The sequence below is a fragment of the Lissotriton vulgaris genome, chromosome 2_1, assembly GCF_964263255.1.
Source record: "Lissotriton vulgaris chromosome 2_1, aLisVul1.2, whole genome shotgun sequence".
Classification (NCBI taxonomy): Eukaryota; Metazoa; Chordata; class Amphibia; order Caudata; family Salamandridae; genus Lissotriton; species Lissotriton vulgaris.
In genome coordinates, this window is record NC_141687.1 from 620712474 (window position 1) to 620732005 (window position 19532).

The window sequence follows — 19532 nt, forward strand, 5'->3', positions numbered from 1 at the left end:
GCGTGAGGCCGGGCTCTGTATACTTGCGGTTTTGTAGCGGATGAGTCTCGTGGCAGTACCTAACGCTCCTGTCCTCGCGCTTCGCGTTGCGCTTCTGCTGCCTCTTGCGACCCGGAAGTAACAGCACTGATCTTCCGGGTCGGTATTTTGAGGTTTTTTAGTCGTGGAAATAGAAAGAGGACTGCGCCGTCCTATGTGTTTACACTATTGTAACTCGGAGAACATGGATAATAGTGTTCTTAATGCCGCTTTTTTTGGAGGCACACTTAGTTTTCCAAAATTGGAGGTTAATGTTAGAAAAAATCAGAGAAGGATTTGAAAATCAAAAATTAAAAACTGAAAATTATTTTCAAATCATGGTAGTCAGTTGCAATATTTGGCAAAATAAATAGTGAAATCGGTGGCAGGCAGTTTGTTGATATTTGATACATAATTCATCTCTGATGTTTCTCATAATGCAGCCTACGTCCTACGTGTTTACACTATTGTAAATTGGAGAACATCGGTAATAGTGTTCTTAATGCCGCTTTTTTCGGAGGCACACTTGTTATTTCAAAATTGAAGGTAAATGTTGGAAAAAATATATATTGGGGGAGACTTGAAAATAAAAATTAAAATAAAAATGAAGACTGAGAAAAGTATTGTCCAAATCATGGTAGTCAGTTGTAAAAAAATTTGGCAAATTGGTTAGTAAATTCGGAGGCAAGCAGTTTGTTGACATTTGGTACATAATTCATCTCTGGTGTTTTTTCACACAATGCAGCCTCGGGATGTCTTTTATGCTTATGCTGATGTTAGTTATAAAAGGCAGACTCATTTCAACACACTCAGCCACGGAATATTGTCATTCAGCCCCCTAGTATCTGTCCCCAGACGGTGGACCCAACGTTGCTCTTTTTCAAAGAGGATTCTTTCTGCGTTGCTGTCCTTAGTGTCCAGAGTTTCTAGGATGACCCAACTGAGGTCGTCCACTGTATGGTTTTTCTCCAGAAAATGACTAGCCATCTTGGTTGTGATTTTCTTACATTTAACGTTGCTCCTGTGCTCAACGATCCTTTGTTTGGCTTTTCTGCAGGTCATGCCAATGTAGTGCAGTTGGCAGGGGCAGGTGATCATGTAAACTACATGGCTCGTGTTACAGTTGGTGTGTCTGAGCATTCTCCATTTAAGATTTGGAAGTAGTTGTAACTCTTTTGTTGGTTGGGTTAGTTTACACACTGAGCAAGAGCCACAAGGGTAGTGTCCAATAATGGGGGGGTTTCCCCACAGATTGGATTGCTGTCCTCGTTTAATTACAGGTGGTCTCGTGTGCACCAGGATGTCTTTTAGGTTCCTACAACGCCTGTTGGCGAATCTCGGTTTTGGCCAAGAAAGAGGGCAGGAGGTGAGGATCCTCCAATTCTTATTCACAATTTTTTTGACTTTGTCAGTTACCGGACTGTAGGTCGTGACACAGGTAGTGAGATCTTCAGGTTCAGGTATTCTCGATGTTGGAGTTTAGTGCAAAGATCTTGTGCTTGTGCCCGATACTCGGTGTTCTTGCTGCAGTTCCTCCGCAATCTGAGGAACTGGCTGTAGGGAAGATTTTCCCTCAAAGGGCGAGGATGAAAGCTCTTAAAGGAGAGGAGACTGTTCTTAGCTGTTTCTTTGAAGAAAGTGCGTGTTTGTAGACGCCCGTCTTCTGCATATATTGTAATATCCAGGAAGTCTAAGCTTCTTCTATTCGCACTATAAGTGAACTTCAGACAGTTGTCTTTTGTGTTCAGCCATGCGTGGAAATCTTTTAGATCCTCCTCGCTGCCTGCCCAGATTAGCAGGATGTCGTCAATATACCGCTTTGACGACATCCTGCTAATCTGAACAGTCTCCTCTCCTTTAAGAGCTTTCATCCTCGCCCTTTGAGGGAAAATCTTCCCTACAGCCAGTTCCTCAGATTGCGGAGGAACTGCAGCAAGAACACCGAGTATCGGGCACAAGCACAAGATCTTTGCACTAAACTCCAACATCGAGAATACCCAAGACGAGTGATAAATAAATGCAAAAAAAGAGCACAGCACCAAAACAGAGAAGGCCTTCTAGAGACCTTCCCAAAAACAGAACCTGAAGATCTCACTACCTGTGTCACGACCTACAGTCCGGTAACTGACAAAGTAAAAAAAAATTGTGAATAAGAATTGGAGGATCCTCACCTCCGGCGTTCTTTCTTGGCCAAAACCGAGATTCGCCAACAGGCGTTGTAGGAACCTAAAAGACATCCTGGTGCACACGAGACCACCTGTAATTAAACGAGGACAGCAATCCAATCTGTGGGGAAACCCCCCCATTATTGGACACTACCCTTTTGGCTCTTGCTCAGTGTGTAAACTAACCCAACCAACAAAAGAGTTACAACTACTTCCAAATCTTAAATGGAGAATGCTCAGACACACCAACTGTAACACGAGCCATGTAGTTTACATGATCACCTGCCCCTGCCAACTGCACTACATTGGCATGACCTGCAGAAAAGCCAAACAAAGGATCGTTGAGCACAGGAGCAACGTTAAATGTAAGAAAATCACAACCAAGATGGCTAGTCATTTTCTGGAGGAAAACCATACAGTGGACGACCTCAGTTGGGTCATCCTAGAAACTCTGGACACTGAGGACAGCAACGCAGAAAGAATCCTCTTTGAAAAAGAGCAACGTTGGGTCCACCGTCTGGGGACAGATACTAGGGGGCTGAATGACAATATTCCGTGGCTGAGTGTGTTGAAATGAGTCTGCCTTTTATAACTAACATCAGCATAAGCATAAAAGACATCCCGAGGCTGCATTGTGTGAAAAAACACCAGAGATGAATTATGTACCAAATGTCAACAAACTGCTTGCCTCCGAATTTACTAACCAATTTGCCAAATTTTTTTACAACTGACTACCATGATTTGGACAATACTTTTCTCAGTCTTCATTTTTATTTTAATTTTTATTTTCAAGTCTCCCCCAATATATATTTTTTCCAACATTTACCTTCAATTTTGAAATAACAAGTGTGCCGCCGAAAAAAGCGGCATTAAGAACACTATTACCGATGTTCTCCAATTTACAATAGTGTAAACACGTAGGACGTAGGCTGCATTATGAGAAACATCAGAGATGAATTATGTATCAAATATCAACAAACTGCCTGCCACCGATTTCACTATTTATTTTGCCAAATATTGCAACTGACTACCATGATTTGAAAATAATTTTCAGTTTTTAATTTTTGATTTTCAAATCCTTCTCTGATTTTTTCTAACATTAACCTCCAATTTTGGAAAACTAAGTGTGCCTCCAAAAAAAGCGGCATTAAGAACACTATTATCCATGTTCTCCGAGTTACAATAGTGTAAACACATAGGACGGCGCAGTCCTCTTTCTATTTCCACGACTAAAAAACCTCAAAATACCGACCCGGAAGATCAGTGCTGTTACTTCCGGGTCGCAAGAGGCAGCAGAAGCGCAACGCGAAGCGCGAGGACAGGAGCGTTAGGTACTGCCACGAGACTCATCCGCTACAAAACCGCAAGTATACAGAGCCCGGCCTCACGCTAACACTGCGTTATTCCTTCTATCTGGCCCCCTCGAAGCCCTTGCCACACCCGAAGGAGGTGTAACTAATATACATCTCAGGTATGATTTTGGCGCGCAGGGCGCACAGAGCACATCGGTATGAAAGATTTTTCACTACGCGGGGCAATCATTATCAGGCTCAAGATAGTAGAAAATTGTACATCTTTTTGAATGAGCTATCTTGCATGCGTAGTGTAAAAACGATTGCCACATTTTTTGATTCACCACTATAGTCATCTTAGTGGCGGGGCATCATCTAAATCCCTACGCATTTTGCATATGAGTATATATGCCTTTGTCACACTAGAAGGAGGTGTAACTATTGTTCATTGCAGGTATGAATCTGGCGCACATAGCACGGCGGTATGAAAGATTTTCACTACGCGGGGCAACCATTATCATGCTAAAGACAGTAGAAATTGCACTTATGAATGAGCATTATCTGCATGTCACGTGAAAAATAATTGCCACTTCCGACTTACCACGATAGTCTTCTGAGTAGTGGGGTATTTTCTGGACCCTACATATTTGCATATAAGTATGATTCATTGTCTATGAACCACTTTTTGCATGTACTAGCCTGTTGGAGAAAGAGAGAGTTGACACTGCCAATCACTGGGGGTTACGAAGTATTGCTATTTTAAGTTGCAACAACCTGCATTGTCTAGTAGTGAATTCACTACATTATGTGTCTCCCTTACCCCTTTTTTCTGTATTTTATTGTGTTTTCTGTGTATGTCTTTTATCATTATGTTTGAACTATAGGTACATCGTGACCTCGAGAACAAAGAAACAGGTTGATAATTTCCCTTTTTTCTACACACCTGCTTGCTATAAATATAGTAGTCGAGCATCACTATCACCTTTCACCACGGGTCCTGAAGAAAGCCCTAAAGTCCGATTCACGGCATAGAGGGCTGAAACATGTTGGCCATTTTAAATTATTTTGAATGCTAGTGCGTCCTGAAAACTTAACTTTTTCAATAGAGCGCACACTACTGGAGCATTCCCCTAATGGGATCCACCCGAACCCAGACTTAATAAAATTCCGACTACTGGGTCTCCGGGGGATTTTTATCGTCCTACACTCCCTCCACATCACTGGATCACTACTGTTTTTACCGAGGGTAAGATCCTCCTGGTGGAGGCTGCATACCGAAAACCCGATGATTATGCACACACGTGTCAGAAAAGCGGAGAATCAAGATATACCTCTTACCACGCTACCCTACACGTGCATGAGGGTTTAATTTGGAGACACCGTTGTTCGATCTCCTGCATACCCTGGTTCACGCAGGACAAGTGATCCCTCCCTTTTGATTATTTGTAATTACCTAAGGAAACTGAGGGATCAGCACTTTCCTTCTCCCCCTTCCATTTGATTAGCATAATGCTTGTTGGTAGCAAGCAAGGACAGTGCTTTTGTGGTGCTGAGTGATGCTGTTGTGGTGCGGAGTGATGATGTGGTTGGGCTGAGAGATGTGGTGGTGTATTAGAGTGATGTGGTGGCGTCCCAGAGTGGTGTGGTGGTGTCCCAGAGTGATGTGGTGGTGTCCCAGAGTGATGTGGTGGTGTCCCAGAGTGATGTGGTGGTGTCCCAGAGTGATGTGGTGGTGTACCAGAGTGATGTGGTGGTGTCCTAGAGTGATATGGTGGTGTCTTTGAGTGATGTGGTGGTGTTGTGTGGTGTTCAGCAGTGTGAGGCGTGCAGCAGTGTGTGGCGTGCAGCAGTGTGTGGCGTGCAGCAGTGTGTGGCGTGCAGCAGTGTGAGTAATGCTGCAGTGTGAGTAATGCTGCAGTGTGAGGTGTGCAGCAGTGTGAGGTGTGCAGCAGTGTGAGGCGTGCAGCAGTGTGAGGTGTGCAGCATGCAGCAGTGTGAGTAATGCAGCAGTGTGCAGCGTGAAGCAGTTTGAGGCGTGCAGCAGTGTGTGGCGTGCAGCAGTGTGTGGCGTGCAGAAGTGTGTGGCGTGCAGCAGTGTGATGCGTGCAGCAGTGTGATGCGGCCAGCATTCTGAGGCGTGCAGCAGTGTGAGATGTGCAGCAGTGTGAGGCGTGCAGCAGTGTGAGGCGTGCAGCAGTGTGAGGCGTGCAGCAGTGTGAGGCGTGCAGCAGTGTGCGGCATGCAGCAGTGTGCGGCGTGCAGCAGTGTGAGGCGTGCAGCAGTGTGCAGCATGCAGCAGTGTGCAGCATGCAGCAGTGTGAGTAATGCAGCAGTGTGTGGCGTGCAGCAGTGTGAGGCGTGCAGCAGTGTGTGGCGTGCAGCAGTGTGAGGCATGCAGCAGTGTGCAGCATGCAGCAGTGTGCAACTTGCAGCAGTGTGAGTAATGCAGCAGTGTGCAGCGTGCAGCAATGTGAGGCGTGCAGCAGTGTGAGGCGTGCAGCAGTGTGTGGTGTGCAGCAGAGTGAGGCATGCAGCAGTATGAGGTGTGCAGCAGTGTGAGGCGTGCAGCAGTGTGTCGTGCAGCAGTGTGCAGCATGCAGTGCAGCAGTGTGAGTAATGCAGCAGTGTGCAGCGTGCAGCAGTGTGCAGCGTACAGCAGTGTGAGGCGTGCAGCAGTGTGATGCGTGCAGCAGTGTGATGCGTGCAGCAGTGTGAGGCGGCCAGCAGTGTGAGGCGGCCAGCAGTGTGAGGCGGTCAGCAGTGTGAGGCGTGCAGCAGTGTGAGGCATGTAGCAGTGTGCGGCGTGCAGCAGTGTGCGGCGTGCAGCAGTGTGAGGCGTGCAGCAGTGTGCAGCATGCAGCAGTGTGCAGCATGCAGCAGTGTGCGGCATGCAGCAGTGTGCGGCATGCAGCAGTGTGAGGTGTGCAGCAGTGTGCGGCGTGCAGCAGTGTGCGACATGCAGCAGTGTGCAGCATCCAGCAGTGTGAGTAATGCAGCAGTGCGCAGCATGCAGCTGTGTGAGTAATGCAGCACTGTGCAGCGTTTAGCATTGTGAGGCGTTTAGCATTGTGAGGAATGCAGCAGTGTGCGGCGTGCAGCAGTGTGCGGACTGCATCAGTGTGCGGACTGCATCAGTGTGTGGCGTGCAGCAGTGTGTGGCGTGCAGCAGTGTGAGTAATGCAGCAGTGTGAGGCATGCAGCAGTGTGAGGCATTCAGCAGTGTGTGGCGTGCGGCAGTGTGTGGCATGCAGCAGTGTGAGGCGTGCAGCAGTGTGAGTAATGCAGCAGTATCATAGGGTGTGGTGAATCACAATGGAGAGTAAATTCTCCCAATAAGTGACATAGGTGATACACCACCCATTTACTGTGGAAACCCTAAAAACCCATTGATCGTGACATGGTTCAACATAAGCCATTATAATGTTACAGAATTATTGCTGTAAAGGTGAGGTGATGCTTAAATATGTGCATCAGCGAAGTGCAACGTGACTGAGTGTGCCGCAGAAAAACATCACACGTAGGCTATACAATATTAACATTATTGGGTGGAGATACGAACCAGACAAATAAACATAGAGTAATATTGCACTGTAAGTGGGATAGAGTGACTAGGGCCAAAAGCTGCGGAAGAAGTCCTAAGTGGTGCAGCTGACCATGAAAGGCCCAAAAAAGGATCCTTGATCTGTATATCCGGAAGTGTGTAAAGAAGATAATTGAAAGAGTTATGAAAAAGTCAAACGGATTAAGACTAAAGGCCAGGGAAAACGACTATGTGACCAGGAGATGAGATCCCTTAGAAACGTATGAGGGAGCTAGCAAGCGTGAAAGGGAAACTCTCCCAACGGAAAACTGAAAACTTGCAATGGTGTACTATTCTCCCGAAACCAGAGAAGAAAGCATCTGCTCAAGTAAGAGTGATATGTCTATACATTGCATAAATACAGAAAAGGAATGGAAATCTGGATAAGTGAAAGGAAACACACACACACAGAAAGGAAAGGAAGTGGAAGGGAGTAGAAAGGATAATGGATGGAGCATGCCTTGCCTACCTGTATTCGTCGTGAGCGGATCAATAAAATCTGAATGGAATATGGATAACAAGTGACGTCAGTCTGAAATACAAGTGGTGATTAAAGTCACTAGAGCCAGGTGCCAAACATCAATTCAAGTCTATGTAGATACAACTCACCGACAAGCCTGTGATAATTGCAACCCGGCAGGTCTGGACCGCAAGTAGAAAGAATGTGATCCAGTGCAAAAGGATCTATGACAGGGATAAGCACAATGATCTAGCTCAGCCTGTTATCTCACAGGTGGAAAGTAAAGATGTGAAAGAAACCGTAAGAAACAAGTCATACCTTGAAAGTGTAATTGAAATCAAAGGGAAGCCACGGGTGGATACACAGTTAAGTATCTTTGGGCCAAACGATCTAAAATAAAGAAATAATAAAAAAAATGGAGTGGAGACTGGAGTAACAAAGACCAGCCAGTGAGCAGTGAGAGACTGAGACCTCTGTCATAAAACCGCATTGGCACTCGCCAGTACCTACTAATGAAGTATGGCAAAACAACAACCCGTAGCGCCATATGTGGATCCGGAATCCATCAAAGTGGAGACCACGGGAGGGACATGGGTGTGTGTCAGGAGGTTTGCAATCTGCAAACAAAAAGGGAGGAAAGTATAAGAGCAAATCCTGGGTCGTGACCAGTGTCACCAGGCTCATAAAAGTCTTGCTAAAAGTATGTAAAACTATCAGAATGCGGGTGCATCTAAAGCTCTTACTTGGATTGTAGCGGTTGAGCGTGATCCCGTGACTCGTGTTTGTGGCTTCAAGGTGTGGGGTGGGACAACACCCGGAAGTGTCTATATAGTCACGCTCGATCAAAGTCTAGAGCGTGCAACGGAACCGCCAACCGGAAGGTGGAACTTTATTGTTCCCGGCTGCATTCTCTGTGATGATAACAGCCAGTATGGGTACGAAACCTCCATGACAGTGACTTCTGTGGGAATGAGTATATCTCAAAATGGAAGATTAATAAGTAAAAATCAAACTCCAATTCAATAATTAAGAATGTTGCAACTGACAGTAACATTAAGAGTGTGTTGGAATACTTGACTATGTGGGTGATTGTGGACCACATATAACACCCTGAGGGCGAAGGGCAAACCATAGCGATGTGACAAAGGAGAAAACTATATCCCAGAAACAAGCTCTCGGCATTGCTGGGGAGGTGGGGGAGCGGCAGCCTTTGAAGTCTGATGCCGAGGCACAGACAAATGGTGTGCGATGTGCACGCGTGACGAGGTGACAAAGGCAAATGGCCAAAGGGAAAGGGAAAAGCAGGAGAAGAAGAATGTGAAGGAAACAAGCTCTCAGCATTGCTGTGCCGGGGGGCAGGAGGGGGCGGAGGAGCTGGAGCACATTCCTCTGAAGTCTGATGCGGGAGTGGGGGAGCGGCAGCCTTTGAAGTCTGATGCTAGTCTCAGACAAATGGTGGTGTATGACTTGGCTGGCGTTGTGCACGCGCCTGTCTCACATGAACTGTGTATAATCCGTCGTTTTGGTAGACTGTTCTTTTGCCCTTACTATAATTCTCGCCGGAGCAATGCGCAAGCGCAGTGGCTCAGGCGAGACCTAAAAAGGGGTAACCCTTATTACGAAGTCACAACAAAGCCTGCAGGTACGTCAAGGCTACGTAAAGAAAACTGTCCAACATAAAAGCAAAACTACTCCACTTTAAGGCTTAAAAGCAAAATGCTGTCCCACCACATACCTTCCTGGACATTTTTTCAAGCCTGGGATTTCTAAGGTGGGTTGCTAATCTTATAATGTCAGCAAGCACTATGCAGAAGATTTCATGAGGCCTCTCTAAGTCTGTCTGGCCACGTGTGCGCTCCCACTGCCCTGACAGCGCACCCTGACTTACATCACATGTGGTTATCCAAAGGGAAGGTCTTTTTGGCAATTTTTTCACAGTACTACATTAAAAAATATATGGGCAGTCTGAAACTCTTCATGCTTGAGTGAACTCATTAATATTAAGTTATGGGATCGGAACTTGAATAGCGTTTTAATGGTGTTATAGCACTTTCAAATTCTGAACCCTCCTTTCCAGAGGTTTGCTGGTTCTCATTTACAAAATCATGGTGGTCGGTTGTCACCCTCTTAGGTCACAGAATACCCCTCTGTGTTGTTTAGTAATCGTTCTTAAAAGTTGTGCGATGCGCGTTATTCGTACAAAATTGTTAACTATTTAGTGCCACTGCAGTCTACCAGCCAAAGTAAGGCACCACAGAGAGAGAAGAGGATTGCTGACTGTGAGTGTCTGTCTGCTCGGGCAAAGCTATAATTGCTGTCTGCTGCTGCAGCCCATTGCCCTCCCTACCCAGCCCGGTTGAAGAACTTTAGCCCAAGAACCTCACAGCTCCAGACAAAGGGCACTGTGAAGCCTGCCAAGCAATATCCCCTATGTGTCCTTTCTTGGTGAGTCTGAGTGAAGTAGTTAAACAAACTTCACAGAAGCAGGACAATACATTTGAAGGTTGTAGATTTGTTTTCAAAAGGTAAGTGAAGTGATTTGAGAAGTATGCATAGTTCACATTTCTTAGTCTGACTATTGGGAAAGTCAATCAGAATCCTTATGTTTAATGCAGTGTGTTGTGTTACTTATACAGTCCAGCTGCATAGCATTAGAGCCAATAGCACTTTACTTTCTTGGACCTGTATTTGCCCTTTTCCCTGGTGAATTGGCTATAATCCATGTCAGCCAATGCTAATTTGGACAGCTGTATAAAATTCCTCAAGTCTAATATTATATAGTGATGTATATTAGCACCAGGTTAATGTGATCACATTCCATATTATCGTCAGTAAAGATAAATGTTTCCAAAGGAGCGTTATGTCTCTCAAGTAAGCAAATGCCAGCTCTCAATTTAAACTCACCTTGTTTAGTGCGTGTGCCCAATGGCGCAAGGCATAACTCCTTGTTTCTACTCACAACAGTGTCTCTCGTGAGCAATGAAATGTCCCACATGAGGACTCCGAAAACACAGAAATGTTCCACATACCTGTCTCCGCCTTTCATTTAGCGGCCTTTGTTCGGGTCTGCTGGCTACACTCCTCTCACTGGGAGTAAATTGTGGCAAAACCAAAAGGGATGATCGACGGAGTATTGAACATTGCAAACACTCACCACCAGTCAACTGACCTGGGTTGAATCTATCATCATTCTTTAGCTCACTCCGCCACCCCATTTCAGACATGGCCATATGCAAATCAGTCTGACCCTGTTCCTCATGGGAACAGTCCAGCCTGAACTTCCAAGCCATGCATTCCCTGCACCGGAAACAAGCATCCTGGGACTGGTTTCTGGCTAATCAGCCGTCATCAGCCAGGCGAGCTTGAATCCAGTGGCAAAGTGAGCAAGGGACCCACGTCTGGGCATACCCTGCCAATTTAGGACGAACAAAGCAAAACCAAAGGGGATGATGGACGGAGTGTTGAACGTTGCAAGCACTCACCCCCAGTCAACTGATCTGGGTTCAATCCATCATCATTCTTTAACTCACTCCGCCACCCCAGTTCAGCAATTGTGGCACCATTGGGCTAAATTGGATAACGTGATGCGTAGTGTGTGGCACACTGTATTTCTCTGTTTGACTTCTTGTTCAACAATTTGATGTAGTGTAATTTACGTTTTTGGGTGCCAATGGGTAGCTCCCTCTGACCCTGGGGAGTTAGAAACTTGAAATAGCCCAGCATATCTAGAGGAACGCTGTATGTAAAAATCTGCTTTTGCATGACAATGACTAACAAAGTAAAATTTGCTTGCGTCTGTGTGTCACTTGATTTTTTTCTTCTGTTTTTTTAACTGGATCTTTTTGTGTTTTAGCAGGACATATATAGCCCGGTTTCAAGAATAACATTTCACAACGGTATCAAACAGAATCCTGCTGTAAGGTACAACTGAACGTTCCACTGGATGTGACTTGTAAATTGCTACCTTCTTCGCTCCCTCTGACAGTAGTAACTCGCCCCGGCGCAACAGATACATACTCCTCTTGACCTCCTCCGTTAATGTCCTGCCTACTTTAAATATGCCTCGAAGAACCATCTCATCTAACTAGAGGACATCTAACCCTCCCATGGATGTTGGCCTCCTCACACTGCCCTTACTTACCAACGGCGACTCCTCTAGCTTCATTCATTAAAACACTTATACCTTCCGTACAAAACAAATCTTACATTACCATCAGTGTCCACCAGAGGGCGGGACAGGATGACTTTTCCAAAAGAGCTACTTAAATAATATTCTCCCACAGTGAAGCGCTCTGGGTGCTAGGGGAGCAGAACGGGAGAAGACTAATAAATTGATGGGGTCTCACTCCACAGACATTTCTGCTGAAGGATCTCTCACAGCTCTAAAGGAAGCTGAAACAGTTGGGAAACTCAGTGCACGGACGCATTGGCGTAACGCAAAATGATGGGGCCCAGCAGAATGTGGTGCTGGTACCTAGAGACCAGCACATTTTCTAGATAGTTAAAGGCTTAGTGCTAATGGTGGGGACCTCTTGCTCTGTCTGCAGTGACCCTATTATACCCAAAACAACGACGGAAAACTAAAAGAGAGTGCTTCATTTTCTGGAGAAAGCTCGTCTGCTCCGGCTGGGGTAGACCCCACAGGGTTGAGAACAGAGGCCGAAGTGCATTAAAAAAAAGTTTTGGGAACTGTGATGCTAGGCACAGTGTGGGCGAGGTGAGTTAGCGTGGGGGCGTGGTCTAAAAAAGAAAAAGTCCTGTACATATTTTTGATTTTTCACTTTCAGATAAAACTATCTATCACCCCCAGGTAAATAACTACATATAAAATAATGCACAGCTTGCATGAAAATTAAATGCAAATTATGGGAAATGCACTATCGGACAGTATGAAACCTCTATTAGTTAATGCACTGCACCAGAGAGCCACAGAACTGAAGCCTTGTTGGTGCAGAGGAGAACATTAACCTATGTATGTTTAGTACTACAAGCTCCCAGTCTTTAACAGAAAGTACTGTGAACATGTAAGTCATTATTTTAAACTTGCATTGCACACAGTATAAGTTAGGCAGCTATACAATCTGCAAAAATGTTTAGGATAAAGTGCTTACAAAAAATAGATTCTAGCAATACCCAGAATGTACGTAATGCACATTTTTTTTATAACTTTCTTTTAAAAGAACACACTTAACAGTTTAGATGTCCTGTTAGCTCTCTTACAATGCCGGCTTCCTGGCACTCTTTACATTTGCAGGTTGACTATTTGCACACCTTTACATTTCTTTCAGGGAAGCAGGCACCCCGGCAAGAAGGCTTGTTTTGCTCTCTGCCCCTCCTTCGTTTCAGCCCAGCATAGGAGACTCCTTGGCGTACACTTCAGCGGAAGCATTTCGACGAGCGGAATTAACCATCCTCGGATAGTTGTCTTTTCTCAAAAAGTAGGGGAACTATGGGGCATATTACCAACAACTAGCGATAATTATCGCTATGTTGGTTTAGCGGCGATATTTTTATCGCCGAGCTGCGGCGATTTTTATCGCTTAGGAACCTTGCTATTATCAAGGTTTATCTCCTAAGCGATAAAATTCGGCTGAAATGCATGAATATCGCTGAAAAGTCCGATATTCATGCATTACCGAGCTAATGCTCTTAGCCATGTTATCCACCTACCATTGGATAACATGGCTAAAAACTGCTCAGGGGCAGGTGTTAGCTTTTGGAGATATTCTCGCTTAGTGCGAATATCTCCAAAAGTTGGTAATAGGAGATAGCGATGTTAGCGACTGTTTCCAGTCGCTAACAGCTTGGCACGCCCACTTTGCATGTCATTAGTGATAAATATCACTGACATGCAAAGTGGGGCCCAAGTTGGTCGCTCTCTCCTACTAGCTGTCGCTAACTGGTGTTAGCGACAGCTAGGTAATAGGGAGATCATTTTATCTCCGCTTTCTTGGCTTTTAAAGCCAAAAAAGCGGAGATAAACCCCCTTGATAATATGCCCCTCTTTTCCTAAAACTAAAAACGTATGGGCACGTTATGCCCTTCAGATCTCCCCCTCTTCGACGATTGGCTGTGAAGGTCTCACTGAGGGGGACACTATTTATTTATTTATTTATTTATTTATTTTTCACATTTATAGAGCCCACTGTTACCCAGAGGTGTCCTGGCGCTAACGTGATTGAACCAGTGTATGTGGGTAGTGAGCTTTAGTGATTAAAGAGCCAGGTCTTAAGCGCTCTTCTGAAAGATAGCAGGTCCGACGATTGTCTGAGATTGAGTGGTAATTTGTTCCAAGCCGCTGCCCCGCCTAGGGAAAAGCTCATGCCCCCCCATTGTGCTTTCTTGACTCTAGGGACTGATGCCAGCGCCTGCACTCCGGATCTTAAGTTTCTTGCTGGCTTGTGCCAGTGGAATCAATCAATCAATCAATCAGTGACATTTATAAAGCGCGCTACATACCCGTAGGGTCTCAAGGCGCTGGGGGGGGGGAGGGGGTGCCGCTACTGCTCGAACAGCCAGGTCTTCAGCTTCTTCCTGAAGGAGAGGTGGTCTTGGGTCAGGCGCAGGTCGGACGGGAGGGAGTTCCAGGTCTTGGCGGCCAGGTAGGAGAAGGACCTTCCTCCTGTAGTCGCTCTTCGGATGCGGGGGACGGCGGCGAGGGCGTGGTTGGCTGATCGGAGGTGGCGTTTGGGAGCGTAGAATTTGACTCGGCTGTTGAGGTAGCTCGGGCCTTGGTCGTGTAGGGCTTTGTGTGCGTGGGTGAGGAGGCGGAAGGTGATTCTCTTGTTGACGGGGAGCCAGTGAAGGTCTCTCAGATGTCCGGAGATGTGGCTGGATCGTGGGATGTCGAGGATGAGTCTGGCTGAGGCGTTTTGGATCAGCTGGAGTCTCTTCTGGAGCTTGGCGGTGGTGCAGGCGTAGAGGGCGTTGCCGTAGTCCAGTCGGCTGGTGACGAGGGCCTGGGTGACGGTCTTCCTGGTCTCTGTGGGGATCCACCAGAAGATCTTCCGTAGCATGCGTAGGATGTTGAAGCACGCCGAGGAGACGTTGTTGACTTGCCTGGTCATGGAGAGGGAGGAGTCCAGGATGAAGCCCAGGTTTCGTGCATGGTCTGTCGGTTTGGGTGCGGTGCCCAGGGCGGGGGGCCACCAGGAGTCGTCCCAGGCGGAGGGTGAGGAGCCCAGGATGAGGACCTCCGTCTTGTCCGAGTTCAGTTTCAGGCGGCTGGTCGTCATCCACTCGGCTACCTCTTTCATCCCTTCGTGCAGGTTGGCTCTGGCGGCGGCGGGGTCGTTGGTCAGGGAGAGGATCAGCTGGGTGTCGTCGGCGTAGGAGATTATGCTGAGGTGGTGTTTGCGTACGATGGCCGCGAGGGGGCTCATGTAGACGTTGAAGAGGGTGGGGCTCAGGGATGATCCTTGGGGGACGCCGCAGATGACTTCGGAGGCCTCTGACTTGTACGGTGGTAGGCGGACTCTCTGTGTTCTCCCGTCGAGGAAGGAGATGATCCATTCCAGCGCCTTGTCCTGGATTCCGATGTTGCTGAGGCGCCGTACTAGGGTGCGGTGGCAGACCGTGTCGAATGCCGCGGAGAGGTCTAAGAGGATGAGGGCCGCTGTTTCTCCATTGTCCATCAGGGCTCGGATGTCATCGGTGGCGGCGATGAGGGCGGTCTCGGTGCTGTGTTTGGCTCGGAAGCCGGACTGTGAGGGGTCGAGGGATCCGTTCGTCTCGAGGAAGGCGGCCATCTGCTTGTTGACGGTCTTCTCGATGACTTTGGCTGGAAACGGGAGAAGCGAGATGGGGCGGTAATTCTTGAGGTCGGTGGGGTCCGCTGTTGGTTTCTTGAGTAGGGCGCTGAGTTCGGCGTGTTTCCAGCTCTCAGGGAAGATGGCGGTTTCGAAGGAGGTGTTGATGATGTCTCGCAGGTGGGGTGCGATGACAGCGTCGGCCCTGTTGAAGACGTGGTGAGGGCAGGGGTCGGTCGGTGATCCGGAGTGAATGGAGTTCATCGTGCGGATGGTGTCTTCGGTGCTGATCGGGGTCCAGGCGTGGAGGGTGGTGGTGGGGGGGGAGGTTGGTCGGTCATGGTGTGCGTTGGTTGGTTGTTGAAACTGCTGTGTATGTCCGTGATCTTGTTGTGGAAGTATGAGGCGAGGGAGTTGCAGAGGTCTTGCGATGGGGTGATGTCGTTGTTTTCTGCGCTGGGGTTGGAAAGCTCTTTCACGATGTTGAAGAGTTCCTTGCCGTTGTGTGCGTTGTTGTCCAGCCGGTCCTTGAATGCTGTTTTCTTGGCGGCGCGGATCAGCTGGTGGTGTTTCCGGGTGGCAAGTTTGTAGGAGGTCCTGTTGTCCGGTGTCGGTTCCCTTTTCCAGACTTTCTCGAGGGCTCGGCAGTTCTTCTTGGAGCTCTTGAGTTCGTCGGTGAACCATGGGGCCTTCTTGCTGCCGGGTCTGCTAGGCGGGGTCCTCAGCGGGGCGAGTTCGTCAGCGCAGTTGCTGATCCACTTCGTGAGGTTGTCGGCGGCCTGGCTGGGGTTCGCTGAGCTGGCAGGAGGGTGCTGGCTCAGGGAGGTGGCGAGCTGGTCTGCTGTGATCTTGTTCCAGCTTCTGCGGGCGGTCTGTTGCTGGTGATGGTGGGTCGTCGTTCTCTTGAAGGTGAAGTGGACGCAGCTGTGGTCCGTCCATTGAAGCTCTGTGGCGTGGCTGAAGTCGATGTCTGTGCTGGATGTGAAGACGGCGTCGAGTGTGTGTCCGGCGAGGTGGGTGGGGGTGGACACCAGTTGCTTGAGTCCCAGGTTGGCGAGGTTGTCGAGCAGGGTGCTGGTGTTGTGGTCGTTGTTGTTCTCCAGATGGAAGTTGAGGTCTCCCAGGAGGATGTAGTCAGCGGAGGGGAGGGCATGCGGGCTGATGAAGTCGGCGATGTCCTCGCTGAAATGCGTGCGTGGTCCAGGGGGTCGGTAGATCAGGGTGCCTCTGAGGGTGGTGTTCGGGTTGGTGTGGATCTGGAAATGCAGGTGTTCGGCGCTGGTCAGGGTGTTGTCGGTGCTGGTCGTGAGGCGGATGGTGTTCCTGTGGATGATGGCGATGCCTCCTCCCATCTGGTTGGCGTTTCGGTCCCTACGGACGATCTTGTAGCCCTCTGGGATGGCGATGGCGATGTCGGGTGCTGAAGAGGCGTTCATCCAGGTCTCCGTGAGGAAGGCGACGTCAGGGGCTGTGGCGTCTAGGAGGTTCCAGAGTTCGATGGCGTGTCTGTGGACGGAGCGGGTGTTGAGCAGGATGCACTTGAGGTGGGTGCTGCTGGTGTTCGACTTGGTGGGGCTGGGCCGGATGCAGGTGAATTTGCAGGTGTGGCAGCTGAAAGGTCCGTGGGTGCGTCTAGGAGTGGCTTGGTGGCATTCTGGGAGTCGGCCGGTGTTGAGTGCGATGAGGGTGGCGGCGGAGTACGTCAGGCGGGTAGGTCGGGGTCTTCGTGGGCCAGGGGTCCTGGCGCTGGGCGCGATCCGGTCGCGGACGGGCGCAGACGGGCTTACCTTTGGCGCGCCTTCGGCGCACAATCGGCGCGCCCGCTGCGCGTGACCGCTGCGCGTTCGCACGGTCGCCATTTAAGGCGAAGTGCGCGGGTGGGCGGAGCAGCTGGGAGGCGGGAGCGGGGAGGGTTACAGAAGGCAAAAAGGGGCGGGGACAAGCGGCGGTGGCGGGAAGGGAGGGCGGGGGGCGGCGAGGTAGGCGGACAACAAGGAAGGAGAGCAAACACGGAAAAAAATGAGATTACAGTAAAAACAGGCACAAATAAGCGCAAATACAGGGGAAAAATAGAGATTACACCAAACAAGCACAAAGAACCGTAAAAACAAGGGCAAAATCACTCGCAGCGGCGGCAGCCGGCAAACGAGGCAGCAGCGAGGCAGAGGGCGCCAGGGGGCACACGCAGCAGCTGGTGGCCGTGCGGCGCGGGGGTGTCCCACAAGTGGGTCACACTCACCTGCGTCGCACGGTCGCCATTTAAGGCCAAGTGCGCGGGTGGGCGGAGCAGCTGGGAGGCGGGAGCGGGGAGGGTTACAGAAGGCAAAAAGGGGCGGGGACAAGCGGCGGTGGCGGGAAGGGAGGGCGGGGGGCGGCGAGGTAGGCGGACAACAAGGAAGGAGAGCAAACACGGAAAAAAATGAGATTACAGTAAAAACAGGCACAAATAAGCGCAAATACAGGGGAAAAATAGAGATTACACCAAACAAGCACAAAGAACCGTAAAAACAAGGGCAAAATCACTCGCAGCGGCGGCAGCCGGCAAACGAGGCAGCAGCGAGGCAGAGGGCGCCAGGGGGCACACGCAGCAGCTGGTGGCCGTGCGGCGCGGGGGTGTCCCACAAGTGGAAGAGCAGCTTCATGCACCGTGGGCCAAGGGCGTGCAGAGCCTTGAAGACCACGCAGAGTGCTTTGAAGACTATTCTTTTTCGGACTGGCAGCCAGTGGAGTTTCACCAGATCCTGAGCTACCGAGGCAAACTTAGGGGTATCAGTGATCAGGCGGACGGCTGTGTTCTGAAGGATCTGGAGCTTGTTTAGTAGGCCCTGTTGGGCGTTCAGCATGAGGCTGTTACAATAATCCAGACGTGAGAGAACAAGTCCAGTAACAACAGTTTTCCTATGCTCCATTTCCAAAAATGGCAGCACTTTCCTAATTGTTTTAAGGATGTAGTGCGTGGATGAGGATAGTGCATCAATCTGTGGTTTAAAGGATAATGAATCGTCCACCAGTATACCTAAATTTTTAACCTTTGCCACTGGGGGGGTGAGGGATCCCATTTCTTCTGGCCACCATCTAGGGGACCAGAAGTTATCCTTGGAACCAAAGAGCAACACTTCTGTCTTTGTAGAGTTTGGTTTGAGACAGTTTTGTGCCATACAGTTGCCCACCTCTCGCATACAGCCTCTAAACCTATCTGCTGTGGTATCTATTTCGCCTGGCAGCAGTGACACCACTATCTGCGTGTCATCTGCGTATGCTGTGAGGTTAAAAACAAAGGATCAAATGAACGGCGCTAGGTTAGAGACGTACACATTAAAAAGGGTTGGGCTCAGTGAGGACCCCTGGGGAACTCCACATGGAAGCACAAAAGGACGCAATTCAAAGTCCCCCAGGGCCACCGTCTGAGTTCTATTGGAAAGGAAGGCCTGTAGGATTTTCAATGCTTTTCCTTGAATTCCGCAGGCCCTCAACCGGTCCACCAACAACTTGTGATGGACCGTGTCGAAAGCCGCGGAAAGATCCAACAAGATCAGGGCGGCTCTGCCTCCTGCATCCATCACTCTTCTAATGTCTTCCACGGATTTGATCAGGGCGGATTCCGTGCTGTGTTCTGCACGAAAACCATGTTGGGATGGATCTAGATGTTCTCCTGTCCTCATAAAGGCACTTAGCTGCGCATTTAAGGTGCCTTCCATAATTTTGGCTGGAAGGGGTAATCTGGCAATAGGCCGGTAGTTGTTCATCTCGGCTATGTCCAGGTTAGATTATTTTAGGAGGGGTAGTATGGATGCTCGTTTCCATTTTGCGGGAAATTCCCCACTATCCAGCATGAGATTGAGGAGGGGAGTGTGTCCGGCTGCAATGGTGGCTGGAGCTAATTTGGCGATTGCAGCAGGACAGGGGTCATGCGGGGAGCCCGATTTTATCTTCAGTAGTCAGCTCACTAACTCCTTCTCGCTGATTTGTGTGAATTACAGGAGTTTTTCCGAATTGCTGTCTAACTCCGGACCAACGATAGAGGGAGGAGTCCTTACTTGATTGTCTAGGGGAGAAATGATTTTTTCCACTTTTTTCCGGAAAAAAGTGGCAAGATTCTCACAGAGTAGAGGACTGGGGGGTATCTCTATGGTCTTGGGGACTGCCAGGGATGACACCGTCTGGAATAATTCCTATGGGGCGTTGCTGGCTTCTTTAATCCATCTTGTGAGAAAGGCTCGTTTTGCCTGTTGTATCCTCTCTTTATAGGCTCTTTGCTCTATATTGAGA